The sequence below is a fragment of the Nyctereutes procyonoides genome, unplaced genomic scaffold (assembly GCF_905146905.1).
Source record: "Nyctereutes procyonoides isolate TBG_1078 unplaced genomic scaffold, NYPRO_anot_genome, whole genome shotgun sequence".
In the NCBI taxonomy this organism is placed as follows: domain Eukaryota; kingdom Metazoa; phylum Chordata; class Mammalia; order Carnivora; family Canidae; genus Nyctereutes; species Nyctereutes procyonoides.
Window position 1 is genome coordinate 30,633,324 of NW_026575131.1, and position 15,662 is coordinate 30,648,985.

The following is a 15,662-nucleotide window of genomic DNA, read 5'->3' on the forward strand; positions in this document are numbered from 1 at the left end:
TCTCGGTTGATTACACGTGGCAGGAGGGGAGAGAAGATGAAGCCACCCCACACTGAGGTCATAGGCATTTAGTCAGAAGCTGGTGGGGTTTTTTTGTTTGTTTGTTTGTTTTTGCTTTCAATAAATACCAAGCTTTCCTTGAAATCTTAGTGATTAGAGGAAAAAAAATGACCAGTATCAAACAGTAAAATACAAAACATCATTTAATTCTCACAGCCTATCGATTTAAAATGGCCTTCAGTTAATTTCTAATTGCAATCTCCTGATACTTATTTTAAAAAGCAATTAAAATAGATGCAAAAACATATCAATCTGACATTGAATCATAGCCACTTTAAATTCATTTAGTCAATGGAGGTATTTAATGATCTCCTGAGAACAAGCATTTTGCTTTCTTTTATAAGATTACTCATAGTTTCTAATTGACAGGACCTATATTTAGCATTTAATGTATGGTTTTTCAAACCACAGAGGTTAGTATACAAATTCATTTTCATTGTTTAGAATTCAGCCACTGCAGAAATAGTGTCCTCTGCACCCCATCCCACCTCCACTTTCCCTTCCATCATTCTTCTCCAACTGTTCAAAGTTAAGTGTGAGTTTTTTAGCACCTTCCCTGTTTATTTTGCTGAAGCCTAATGCTTATAGATCATCAGGAACACAGTTGAATTCCAGGGTAGGTTTGTTAGCCTGCTACAGCAAGGGTGAGCATAAACCAGGAGAAGTGTGAGTGTCTCAAAAGGAAGGTGTGGAAAGGAGTACTAGAAGTTATCCAGGGCTGGAATTAGTCATGGGGTAGTCTAGGTATTGGTGAGAATGTCAGCTAAGCAGTTTCTGCAACATAGTTGCTTGGTCTATGAGGAGAACTCATAGCTCTGAATGAGCTAGTAAGAGTTTAAGCTTTATCTGTAAATATGGCTTGGTTAGGTACAGCTTACCTGTTTTTTGAGTCATAGTGCAGGTTTATAAGTTACCGTTGATACTTCCCAAGTAATACCTATGTAAGACAACTGGTGAAACATACTAGATCTACCATATATTCCAATCTTTTTACCTTGTTCTTATGAAGCAACGCTGAAATCAAATGTCAGAGTTACTTTCCTATTTTAAAGCATTAATGCTAGTTTTATTTTATTTATCATAAAGCTATTAAAAAGAATAATCCTTTTAGATTAGATTTTTATTTTAAAATCATCTAAGGAATAACCATTTCAGTGTTTTGAATGAATGAACAAGTTATATTCTTGAAGAAGTTGAACAGCCAGGAACCTGGAGACAAAAGAAACAATACAGTAGTGAATTCCTCAGCTTTTATTTTTACCTTAGATATCCTAGCTGTGGAACTAAAGAAGCCAGGAACCCTTAAACACCAAAGGCCCAGACCAAAAAAAAGTCCTAACAAAAGCCTGTTGTCTCTAGCCAAAGGATTAGGAAAGAGTCAGTCTAGCAATGTAGGAAACTTCTAGACAGTATCTGGTCTACTCCAGCCACACTCCACATACAAACAAAAAACTAACCCACATTGTAGCCCCACCCCACTTCCAGCAGCAAAAGTCATATGGGGAGCCTAGACTTTTAGCCTCACTGGGCTCTTTGAAGCACCCAAACTTCCTTACAAGGTTAGTGTCAGAGAAGGACAGATATGGAGCTGGGACTTTCATAGCCACTTGTCATAACAACTTCAAGTGGGGAGCCTGGATTCCTACCCACAAGCAGTAAAGAAGTACTCCTTTCTTCCTTGAGGTAGTAGCATCAGAGGAGGATTAATGGAAAGTTAGGACCTTCACCACTGCTCAGCTGTAACAAGGCCACATTCTCCTGGTCATGAAAAGGTGACACCATGTATTTCAAGTGCTGAAAGGAAAGAATTACCAAGACAGAATTCTATGTCTAGTGAAAATATTCTACAGGAATAAGGAAACAAGGAAAACATTCTCAGATGAAGGAAAGCTATTCATTTACATCTTTATTTTATGAAGCTAGTATCGCTCAAAGCTAGTATTGCCAAAACAATAGAGAAAAGAAAATTGCAGACCAACATCCATAATAAATACAGATGTAAAGATTTTTAATGAAATGTTAATAGAATTCAGATTTAAGCCTTATTTTTTTTTTAAGATTTTATTTATTTACTTATGAGAGACACACAGAAGCAGACATAGGCAGAGGAAGAAGCAGTCTCCCATAGGGAGTCTGATGCAGGACTTGATCCCAAGACCCCAGGATCACACTCTGAGCCAAAGGCAGACACAGAACCACTGAGCCACTCAGGTTTCCTGAATTCAACAGATTTAAAAAGAAAAAGAATTATGAACAGTGACCAAGTGAGGTTTACTTGAAAACAAAATGATGTAATCCACCATATTTATAGGCTAAAAAAGGAAAAATTACATGATCCTATCAATTCCTACAGAAAAAGCATATGGCGAAATTCAGCCATTCAAGATAAAAATCCTCACAATACTAGAAAAAAAGGGGGGGAACTACCTTAATTTCATAAAGAATGTCTACAAAAAACCTCATAGATCACATCATACTTAATGGTGAAAGATGGGATGGCTTCTCCTTAAGACTGGAATAAGACAGTGGCTAGTCTCACACTATTTAACATAGTATTGGAGCAGCTATATATCTATTGGGGCACAGTAAGTCAAGAAAAGGAAATAAAAGGAATATACAAATTGAAAAGGAAGAAATGAAAATGTCTTTGTTTGTAGATGACTTAATTGTTCACATAGAAAGCCCTAAGGAATCTACCCTAACTGCCCCACCAAAAACAATTTCCAGAAATAATAGATGAGTTCAGCAATGCTGCAAAGTACAAGATCAGCATATGCAAACTGGTTATTTTTATTGTTACTAGCAATGGGCCACCAAATTTTAAAAAACACTATATTAACAAGCACTCAAAAAAATGAAATGTTTAGAGTAAATCTCAAAACATGTATAGGACTTACATGTTGGAAACTATAAAATGAAAAAAAAAAAAAGAAAACTATAAAATGCTGATGAAAGAAATGAAAGAGCTAGATAAATGAGAAGACTACTATTTCCATTCCCTGGAAGACTCATAATAGTGAAGATAATCAGTTCTTCCAAATTGATACACAAATTTAATGTAATTCCTGTAAACATGTCAAGATATTTTTTATAGATATAGATAAGATTATTCTAAAATTTAGTATAAAGGCAAAGGAAATAAGAGAGCTAAAACAATTTTGAACAAGAAGAGTAAAGTGTTAGGGATCATTCTATTTTTAAGCTTCTTATAGAAGTCCAACAATTATGAATATGTGTTATTGACAGAGATATAAATGCATAGATCTGTTGTATAGACACAACAGATAGAGAACTCAGAAACAGACCTGTTCAAATATGCCTAACTGATTTTTTTTTTTTTACAAAGATGCAAAAGTAAATGGGCTGGAGCAATTAGATATCTGTAGACAAAAATTTAGAAATCTTAACCTAAATCTTACATATTGAGCAAAAATTAATTCAAATCTATCAAAAACTTGAATATAAAATTCTAAAACTTTGGGGGAAAAAAAAAGGAAGAAAATCTTCAGCATCTGTGTCTAGATAAAGAGTCCTTAGACTTGACAAGAAAAGTCTAAGCCATAAAGGAAAAGTTGATAAATTATACTTCATCAAAATTAAAAACTTTTGCTCTGTGATACACTCTGGTAAGAGGCTGAAAAGATGAGCCACAAATAGAGGACTATTACCCCAAATTTATTATGAAGTCTCAAAATTTAATAGGAAAAAATGGCTAGCAATCCAATCAGAAAATGTGCAATAGGTATGGATGGACATTTCTTCAAATAATCACATGAAAAATGTTCTACAGTATTAGCCAAAAGGAAAGTACAAACTAAAACCACAGGAAATATTTCAACACACCTATCAGAAAGACTAAAATAAAAAGTGGCAACTCTAAAATGCTGGCAAGGATATGGAGAAAATGAGTCATATCATCCATTTTGAGTTAATTTTTGTACAAATTATAAGGTTTAGGTCAAAGTTATTTTAGGGAGGGGGCTATGAATGTCCAATTACCTCAGCATAATTTGTTGAAAAATTTACCCTTCCTTATTTTTGCACCTTTTCTAGTGAGAATGTGACATAGTATAGTCACTCTGGGAAACACTTTAGTAGCTTCTTAAAATCTAAATATACAACTACCATACAATCATACATTTGCATTCTGGGGCATTTAACCCAGAGAAATATAAACTTAGATCTACACAGAAACCTATACCTGAATATTCAAGGCAGCTTTATTCATAATAGCAAAAAAATAAAATAAAAATCTAGATGTTCTTCAGCAGGTGAGTGATTATATGAACTGTGGTACATTACATCATGGAGGTTATTTGAGATTTGAAAGAAGTACAAAAACTTGCATAAATCCCCAGAGAAGTAATGCTGAGTAGAAAAAAAAAAGGCCAATTTCATAAGGTTACATGTTCTGCAATTCTGTTTCTTTAACATTCTTAAAATGACAAAAGTATAGAAAGGGAGAATAGATTAGTGGTTGCCAGTGATTAAGGATGGGTAGGGAAGAGGGGCAGGAGAGGAATGGGTGTGGCTATAAATGGACAGTGCAAGGCCTCTGTGGTAATGAAAATGTTCTTGGGAGAAAAGACACACAAAGGTAAACACTAACTGGGGCAGTAGGTTTATTTTTGTAATTGTTATTTTAGGTACAGCATGTGACTGTAGTCATTGTTTCTGTATTCATGCCCATTGGTGTTTAGAAACTAAAAGTGTGGTATAATGAAATTAGATAATGCATTCTTCTCCAGCCTCTCTTGCCAACTAACTTGTGACCTTGATTGTGTTCTTCATGTCTGCTGGAACTTAGGCTCCTCTGGAGGCTCTGCAGTGATAAAGCTCCGAGATTCCTTCCAGCTGTAGAATTTGATAGTTTCATGTTTCAATGCATCAAATGCATTTCAGCATCTCAAAAGTATTCTCAGACATGCAAGAATGCATCTGTTAGGTTATTTATCTTATTTCATCAAGCATGGGTTATTTTAATGCATGGAACATAACATTTCTTTTCCACAATGACAAAGTCAGAAACCCCAAATCCTCCTCCTTGCAGTTCTTTAAGTACTTTTGATTACTGCTTGTGCCTCTGAAGACTTGGCTTTGCATTGCTCATGGAAAGCTGTTGAAAAGGACTCACAACAAATGTTGGTTGAAAGGGAATTGGAGGTTTCAGGGTAAAATGTATTGCTGAGATTGCTTTTTAAAGTGTAATTTACCATGGTTTTACCTCCTCATGAATTCTTCGGTATCATCTGAGGCATAGTTCACTTTATGAACCAACTTTTTTTTTTTTTTTTTGGTTTGCATCACAAGTTGATGGAACTTAACCCACAGTGGGTTGTAATTCATATGAAACTTTGTAATCTGAAAACCCATTTTCTGAACTTTTAAGTATCTCTTGTGAACCCCTAAATCCCCTATTACTCTTCATCTAAATTGGCTTTATCCAGTGCTGCCAGTTGATTTACTCTAAGTCCTGGAAAGGTTGCTGAGAGGTACAATTTCTCAGGATGGTTTTCATGGCAATAAAGATGGAACTACCTCCTTTTCAATGCCAAAATCAGGCATATTTTAGTGTCTTCTCTTATGCTCTGTAAGGTTGGGAAGAAAATATATAGTAGGTGACTGAGATCTGTACCTTACCTCTTTCTGAATTAACGGACATTTATTAAATATTGTCTGCTATCAGAGAAGGTGAATAGAGTGTGTGCTTGCTTTATTTCTATGGAGACTAGTGGCTTTGAAGTCAGAGTAGGATCTTTATCTTTTCATAATCTGGGGTAGCACCAGTGTCCTTTCTCCTTAACTTTTGTAGTTTATAAATTCTGTGGTCCTTGATTTGAGCTTTTTGGGAACAGTACAAATTAGATGTAAGTTATTTATTACTATGGGCATAGAAACACCATGGTCAGAATTTGCAAAGCTAAAATTTCTCTTTCCACTATTATAACGACCTAATATAATATTTAGACTGTTATATTCTCATAGAAATGTAGTCTTGGGAAAGAAATAATACCTGTAAAACAAGATGTATATTATAGTATATTTGAATATCATCTCTTGATTACTTATGTTTTCAAAGGCATTTTTATACTTTGAAAGCTGTGGGTTTAATGTACTATATGTATTGGCATCAGGGGAACCAAAATGAAATATCAGTTTGATTTAGGGTTGCTATGGAGAATATTTTAATGTTTCAATTCAATAGTTTATAATATATTTATACATACATACTTGAGCAGACTTCTAGTTTGGTGAATGCGTTTTAATTGACTATAAGATATAATAATAGCCACTTGAGGGAAAAAAGCCAATAAACAAAAATTTTTTTTAAATTTTATTTATAACTACATAAGAGAAAGCAATTTAATAGAGTTGCATACTTTTTTTTCTGCAGAGAAATCTTTTTGTGAGGTTTTTGATATGTCTACTAATATTCAGTATTCATCCTTTGATATCTTGCATTCATCCTTTGGTATTTATAATTGCTGTGATGTGAGGTATCATGGCCAGCATCTAATTACCTCTAATTATCAAGTCACAGGTAGAATGACCTTGCTGTAATCACATCATTTTGTCCCGGGTATGATATGCCCTTATACTATCTTCTAAGGCTTTCCTAGAACAGGCCCTACTATAAAGGTTTGGTTTTAAGAGTTAAAACAACAACAACAACAACAACAAACCCCAAGAGTAGTGAATAGCAGCTAACATCTAAATTAGGATGAGCCATGTGATTTTTCTCAGGCACCCCAACTCTTATGTCTGAAGGGGAAGGGAAACTCTCATTTATTGAGAATCTGCTTCATACCGGGCACTATACTAATCTGGAAATTATATTCAACTGTAGAATAATATACATTTGGGTTTATACTTACTATTTCTAACTAATTTTTTGCAATAACTTTCTAGACAAAACGTTTTTGTTTGGGTAACATTGACTTTTTAGAAAGATTTTATTTATTTTAGAGAGAATATATATGAGGTGGGGGTAGGAGGGGATGGAAGGGGAGAGGAAGAAGCAGACTCTTAAGATTGCAGAGCTGATTGGGGCTCAATCCCATGACCCTGAGATCATGACCTGAGCTGAGACCAAGATTTGGATGCTCCACTGACTGAGCCACCCAGGTGCCCCTGGGTAACACTGACTTTTACGTATTTTATTTTGGAGGTGAAGCTAGTGTTTTGATTATTGTTGTAGCTATTGTTCTTACTGCCAGTCATGACCACCTGGGTCCTAACTTGACCAAGAGAGTGGCTCACCTGGAGAGAGACAGGCATGGCAGCTTCAAGTAGAGGCTGTCGTGTCTGGCTGGGGCAGTGAGATTGGATGGGACTTGTATTAATTTCCTAGGGCTGCCAAAATGAACTTAGTGGCTTAAAACACAGGACTTGCCCCTCTCATGGTTGTGGAGGCCACAAAAGGGTGTGAGCAGGGTCAAAATCAAGGTGTGAGCAGGGTCACATGCCCTCTGATGGCTTTAGGGGACAGTCCTTCTTTGCTTCTTCCAGGTTCTGGTGGCTCCTGCTGTTCCTTGGCTTGTGGCACCGAGTCCAATCATCACCTCTGTCTTCCCCTATTTGTCTCTGTGTACACATCCCCCGCCCACCTTTCTCCTCTGAAAATACCAGAAACTAGATTCAAGGCTCACCCTAAATCCTGGATGGTTTCATCCCAGTATTCTTAATTAATTATATCTATAAAGACCCCAGGATCAAGTCAGAGCTAACTCCACACCACAAAGCATGGGATGAGACCACTTGATTTTCTCAGATTCTTCAGGTGTTTATACCTGTTTGTACCCATCCAATATCCAGCTGTGTCCCCGAGCAGACTGCTAAAATTCAAAGTTCTCAGTGCAAGAGCCTTTTTTGACTCTCCATCTCTTCTTCCTACCCTTTGTCTCCTCTGTCTGGGATGCCCACACTCAGAAGGTTAAAGAATTATACAGGGTGTGAGTCCCCAAAGGTGGAGTCATGAGGTTCCATTTCAGAAACTGCCAAGGGTAGGGCTCTCCCCAGAACCTATATTACTTTGCTTTGGAGTATCCCCTAACTATTTCTAGCTTGGGGTATGTGCTGCTTCTTTTCTCCTGCTATATCTTCTGAGCACAGAGGAGCAGATATCAAATTAGTATACTGACACTTAAGAGGTTAAAGTGTTAGCTCGGACAGCCGCACAGAGCATCAGGAACAGTACTGTGATAAGAACCTCAATCAGCTGATATCCTGGTGGATCATTATCTCCTGAATTATTTTGCTACATGATTACACATGAACTGTCGAGCTTCAAAAATAAACCACTATGGCAGGCCAGGAGGGAACAATATGAGCAGTCATTTAGAATGTGCCGCTGCAGAGAGAATCACTAAATGGCAGTTCTTTGAAGCCACTTTACCAAACTATAGTTTGTATATCTGCTGTAACTGCTCCTTATAATAAGCCATAGCAGCTACACTCTCATTGCTTGTTCTAAACACCCAGTTCCAAAACCACCATTTTAGGAGGATATTCTTGGGAGAACACTGAACATCATTTCTAGGCATTTTCAATTCTACATAATTAGAATAGAAAGACTTTCAAGTCGGCTTCAGGTTTTAGCTTGTTATATAAATAAGTTCACAGGAATCTCAAATGCTTTACAGAAATCTGACAGCAACTATAAAAGGCTTTTGAACATTTTTGTTGCCAAAGTCCCAGGGATTGCTGGAATCTTAAATAGCCCATTTTAAGCTCCAATTCAGAAGCTTTTTGTCATGTTTAATAATGTGGTGAATAATTCCTTTTCTGTTAGTCGTTTCCTCTTTTATAATCCACAAGGATCTTTGAGCCATAGAATGGATATTTTCTGGAGCTATAAATTAAAAGTCCTTTGGATCCCAAACTTAAAATGGCCTTTTAATGTACCACTTCTGTAAATCCATTTATCTAGGCCTAAAGATTCATTAAAATCCATTTAAATGGAAGCATTATATAGGTATGTGTCCAATTCAAGGGGTGCTCGTTTTGAAATGAGAATATCCCAGAAGACATTAGATATTCCTACATACAGTAGGAATTTTAATAGGAACAAAGTTATTTTATTTGTAGAGGATATTAAATATTAAAACTACCTTTCTTTTCTTGTCCCCCCCCCTTTTTTTAAAGTATAGAGTAGTTAGAAGTTTAGTCTAGGGTCCAGTGGAGAGTGTTGGAGAATGTTGGGTCTCTAACCATTGGAGTGGAGTGTTCATTAAGTCTCTGAACTTGAATAGGGAAAAAAAATTAGATTTTTATTTACACTAACCCCTAACTAGAGCGCGGCATTTCTTTCAAGTTTGGTTATAGGCATAGGACCAGAGTAACATTGGCACAACTTGTCACATTGACACCAGAAGAAATCATAGATAGGGCTTAATTGTATTATAGTTCTTGCAAATATCTCAAAATATCATTTGGCTTATTATTGCTTTGGAGATAAAGTAGTTATTAGACCTGTTATTGGGTCTCATTATTTAGTATCTGAATAAATAAGTACATGTTACTATATCACAAATATGTTTTAAAATATTCTGATAGCTATATTTCAGTTAAATTTGTCTTCTTTGTAATACTTTATACTTTTTTTTTTTTTTTTTTTTTTTTTTAACTAGGCTCCACACTCAGGATGGAGCCCAACATGGGGCTTGAACTCATGAGATTAAGACCTGAACTGAGATCAAGAGTCAGGGGCTTAACCAACTGAGCCATCCAGCTCTTCCTTACCAAATACTTTTTAATTAAAAAATATTATTCTTAGAAGTAGTACACAGACTTCATCAGGTTATCAAAGGGGTCCAGGTACACACACATACACATATGCACATACATTATGCTAGAACCAAGAATGAATGTAGAATGAATGGAGAGACCTGGCATTCATTGTGCAAATGTTGGATATTAGGCACTTTGAATAGATGGTGTCCTTAAGTCTTTCCACCAACTTTATAAGGAGAGATCATTATCATTGGCATTTTACAGATGCTACATCAAGGACTTACAGCAGTAACCAGCCTCCGTGATGGCCTCCAATGATCCTTGCCTTTTAATATTCATCGCCTCGTGCTGTCCCTGCTCACAGTGTACCTGATTGGCCTCTTTGACCACAATGATACAGTGAAAGCAACATTGTGTGACTTCTGATACGAGGTCATAAAAAATTTTACTCATTTTGGGGGAAGCTAGTTACCATATTGTGAGAACATTTAAGCAGCCCTGTGGAGAGGTCCACATGGCAAAGAATGAGATCTTCCAACAGCTACCACAACCTTCACAGCCTTGTGAGTTATCTTTAAGGTGGCTCTTCCAGGCCCAGTCAAGCCTACAGGTTGTTCCAGACATAGTGGACATTTTGACTCCTACTTCCAGAGAAACCCTGAGCCAGAACCACTGATTTAAGCTACTTCCAAAATTCTTGACCCACTGAACCTGTGTGAGATCATTGTTTATCGTTGTTTTAGGCCCCTGGATTTGGGGTATGGTTTGTTTAAATAGAAGTAGATACCTGATACTCAGGGCTTATGTAACTTTTTCAGGGTTGGAGGACTGGTAAATGACAGAAGGAGGATGGGGACCCAGGTGCAGTGATAAAGAGTGCTATTTTCCTTCACTTAGCAATACAGCAGTGTTCTGAGACAGAACCCTATACTCATTCTCCTTTTCCTTCATTACCCCTTTTCTCTCTTCCTCTTGCACACCATAGATAGGCAGTACTTGACATCTATTTCCTATTTGATCCCCTTAACTTCTTAAGGGAAATTAAGCAGTGTTACAAAAACACCTGATAAAATTTATTAAACAATTAATATGTTCTAAACGAGTTTTTAAGTGTTGAAATTGATCCCAATAAGAGTCACAAATGTTGCACTCTTATCACCCTAATGTGACAGGAAGCAAATGAAATTTTCTTTGATCTTCACAATAACCTTGCCAGGTGGGTAGGCTACTGACATGTCCCCATTTTATAGATGATTTGGCTGAGTTCACTGTTAAAAGGACTTGCTAAAGCAACATGTTTTTTCTGTGTTAGAAGCAAAAGTAGAACCTGCTGCCCCTTATTGGAGTTAATCTCCTATCCCACTGATATGAAAGTATTAAAAGATAAAAGAAGAGTCACCAGGCTAATTTGTACAGCATTTATTTGAAGTAATGCTTTCTCTGCTTTTGTAGATATGAAAATATCTGAAGCCTTTACATTTCTTTGGAAGAACTTGGGTAAAGACCATCTTAACATTTGAATTTATATTCCCAATTTGGGGGGGGGGAAGCAATGTGCATTGGAAGGTGAATTGATCTCTGGATTATCCCTTGACCTTTTGGTGACATTAAAATGAAAGAAAACTAAATGAAATGTTATATCTCCACAGCATTCTACGCCTACTGATATAAAAATGTAATTTAAATACCAAACACCAACTTTCCCTGTTGCTCTTCTGATTTTTAAATAACATTTTCATTATTGTTTCTATAGTAGATTAGCCTGCTAGTTAGAAGGAAAACTCAAAACAAAATACATTTAAACTTTTATTTGAAAGATTGGGTGCTGTAAGAATTATAGTACATTACTTAGCTGATATATACTAATATTGAAAATATAAAAAAAGAAAATATCCTTTATAAATACCTCATTTAAAAATTTATTTCCACTCAGTAAAATGTGCATAGCATCAAGAGACTTAGAAAAGAGACAGATAAAAATAATAATGCATTTTTCATATCACATTCATATAGTTAATTTACCTAATTTTTTCAAGCTTCTAGAAGTCCTTAAGAAGATGATCAGTAGTCCAACAGAAAAATAGCCATAGACCATTGTGACATGCTATACTTTCCAGAAATGGTCACAACTATATTTCAAGAATCTGGTGGAATGTGGTAGAACAAGTATGTTCTACTAGAATCTTGATAGGCTCTGTTAAGATATGGAGTCTATTTGCCTTTCTCTCTCTTTTTTAAAGATTTTATTCATTCATGAGAGACACAGAGAGAGAGGGAGAGAGAGAGAGAGAGAGAGAGGCAGAGACATAGGCAGAGGGAGAATCAGGCTCCATGCGGGGAGCCTGATGCGGGACTCAATCCCGGGTCTCCAGGATCACTCCCTGGCTGAAGGCAGGAGCCAAACTGCTGAGCCTCCCAGGGATCCCCTATTTGCCTTTCTCTTATACCTAGGTAGGACTTTGTGACTGCCTCTATGAATAGAGTGCACTTAGTGTGGGCATTATTCTGTATCTGTCCATCTTCCCTGTCCCCTCCCCATCTTGGAATACATTTCCCTGGAATCCAATCACTGTGTGATGAAGGAACCCTAACCATGTGAAGAGGATGGCCATGTGATATAAGCTAATAACCCCAACCATGGGTTAGGGGCTCTGCTGCTCAGAGCCAGCATCAAATATGAGATGTCCTAAGGCCTGTCTTAAAAACTGGTTAAATCAGTTTACCTACAATAATTTCCCAAAATGAAACTCACCTCATTAGAATCTTCAGTTATATCTGCAAAATCTGTTCACAGCAACATTCTGATTAGTGTTTGATTGAATGGGTTGGGACTATAGTTCAGCCTAGCCAAGTTAACACATTAGAAACCTGTCACAGACATCATGAAGATGTCCTAATTTATAAAGAAACATAGATACATCTGTATAGATAAACATATCATATAAATATATAATACATATGCTTATAAATATACACACACACACTCCTTGCATTAGGTATATACTTCTCTCATTCTGTGATGTAACTCGAAGACATAATTCTAGGAAGGGTAGGGTAGCAGTCCTCTATAATGATAACTCATGGGTTATAAAACTTTGACATTGTTAATGATACCTTACTTTTTGTAATCTATCTCTCAAAACATTGGCACAAACAAAGTAGAGTTTGTTCAAGTTGTTACATTTGATATTCCACATGTCTAAAATTGTATTTTCAAGGGAAGTCCTTAAAGTTAAACAGCTTTGCTTTGCCTATATTATTAGCTTGACTGTCACAAGGCAATTCATGTTGGCTTGTATGGATTCATGAGAGAGGTATTGATTAGTTTATTTATTTTTTAAAAGTCTTACAGAAGTGCTTGATGGAGGGCAAAATATTATTTTTAAAGAGTTAAAAACATGACCTTATTACCCATATAGAATAAATATGTACCAAGTTTTAATAAGTCTCTAAAGAGGAAACCATTGCAATGCAGGAACATTCTGAGAAACTGGGTACTCGGGTACTTACAGGCTTTGTTAAAAATGAGGAGGGGGAGAATATGTGAATGAAATTCTAGATTAGGTACAAGATCGGTTAATATTCTACAGAGCAATGAAATAATAATCTTTGTGATTGTCTTTTGTATTAGACAAAAATTTGCAAGTTAACCTGTAACTTTATAGTGGGTGTATAATAATCAAAAAGTGCCTAGCAAATTTACACACAGGTCCATCCTCTTAGAACAATTAAATCTTTAGATGGGCTTCTAAAACAAGATGCTGCTATGATATTGAAAGGACATGCTATGTATCACCACTGCCATCCTCACCTTGTTTCTGATTTTATGATAATTTTTTTAAACAAGGGCCATATTCATATCATAATAGCTGCCACAATGAAATTCTTACAAAAGTCCGTGTGTCAGTATCTTAGAAACATTAAGGTATAAAAAGTATATCAATCTCTCAATTTTTTCTTGAGATTATTCTAAAACAATAAGTGTAAATTAGCAAAGAAGGTGAGAAGAGTAAGTTGTGAAAATATAGTTGTCCACTAATACCACGATTTTTATCATATGTTTTCACTCTCTAAATTGGGAAACTGTTGGAATAAATAACCAATTTTGGTTACTTTCTAGGTGACCTAACTTGTAAATACAATTGAGTAAGATAGATTCCAGATTAACCCGATAGAGAAATTTGAAATTAGACCTTATCTGCTACTAATCTTAATTCTGCTGTGGTCAAGTATACTTGGGACTGTATTCAGTGAGGTTATTCTGGTTTCATTAACATTTTGTCTAATTTTCCCCCAAACATCTACTTTTCACTTGTCTTTGCATTTACCATTTGCCAATGTCACACAGTGAACTAAGCTTCTTAAATGTAATTGACACTCATTTTCAAGAAATAAGCGTTTCATCATGAAGGGTATTTTTAGGTTTATGGTAAATTTGTTCTCAATTTTAGTTTGTTCTTTAGACAAATAGTGTAATATATATTGTTCTCCCTTATTCTTATTGAATATTTTCTACTAAATCTGTCTTTTTATGATTCTAAAATGCCAGCTTCAGTTTTTTTATTAATTCATACTGACCCTGTGCAGAGCTGTCTATCTCAACTTAATGACTCTTTATAATATATGGATGGCATTCCCCTGCCATTAATGTTTAATGAATTGGCTCCTGATCCAATAGAGTCTAATAAAGGTAATCACTAGAATACATTGTCTTTCTGCAGTGCCCTAGAAACTTTTTATATTCCCTATTGTATACCTTTGGCCCATAGTCTCCTTTTTGGCCTCTTCCAGTGCACTTTCTCTCAACCTCTTTTTCATTATTTAGTCCAAATATATACATTTCTACACTTATTTTTTTTCCAGGTCAGAATGACAGTCTTCTGTATGGAAACTTTAATAAGTATCAGCCCACATGATTGCTGAAGAGAAAGGAAACCTTTCTAAATACAGAAAGAATATAGATGTATTAATATGCAAGGTAAATATTTGAAAAAGAAATCAAGGATTCTTCTTATAGGATATATCTGTAACCCATTGGTTTCTTTGCATACTCTGAATTTGAGGCATGTGTTTAAAGACAAAATTTGGGTTTTAGAATTAGGTGGTAGTAATGGATATATAACTTTGGTATGTAAAACTAAAAAAAACACTGAATTTAATACTTTGAAAAGGTAAATTTTATGACTCATAAATTCTATATATGTATGTATATGTGTGTGTGTGTATCTTAGTAAAAATATTGGGACAGAATAAGTTGAAAGAGCAAAGCTAAGCATCTCCTGACATGACAAACACACATTTTCCCTTTTACTCACTAATAAATCGACTCTTTCCATATCCCCAGTGAAAGGGATTTTGGTGTGTTTGGGAAATCGATCTGACACTTGTTTGTCACTAAAGAACCTAAACCAAAGCCATATTTACACCAGTGTGCACTTTTTAAAGTCTTCCTGCATTAGAACATTTTGATCCTGAGGGAGTTTGGCTCTGAAATCCATCACTTCTGAATAGCCAGCTAGCCTCTGTTTCAGATACAAACTCTGTTCTTGGAACTCAACTGATTTCCAACTATCTGTGGTATTCACCTTGGGGCTCTGTAGACTTAAAGCCATGATCTGGAATTGTAACAGCTCTAAGAATGTTCTTGGCTACTTGATTTAAGAGTTCCTGGTTTCTAGGTCCTATTCCCAGAAAGCATCCCAAGTAAGTTTTTAGATGCCCTTTTCTTGTGTCTTGTTCTCTTTCCTTTCCTTCTTTCCTTAAAAATTAGTAAACTCTTTCTGCCCAAAAAGTATCCATTTATTTAGATCTTTTATTTCTTTCTTCAGAATTTTGCCTTCTTTGTCGTAAAGATCCTATGCGTATGCATT

The 15,662-nt window shown here is 35.8% G+C and overlaps 1 protein-coding gene across 8 annotated transcripts in view; it reads left to right on the plus strand.

Annotated features, from left to right (window-relative positions):
* Positions 1 to 15,662, plus strand: part of FHIT (fragile histidine triad diadenosine triphosphatase) — a 1,388,110-nt gene that overhangs the window by 843,978 nt on the left and 528,470 nt on the right. The window lies entirely within an intron of this gene.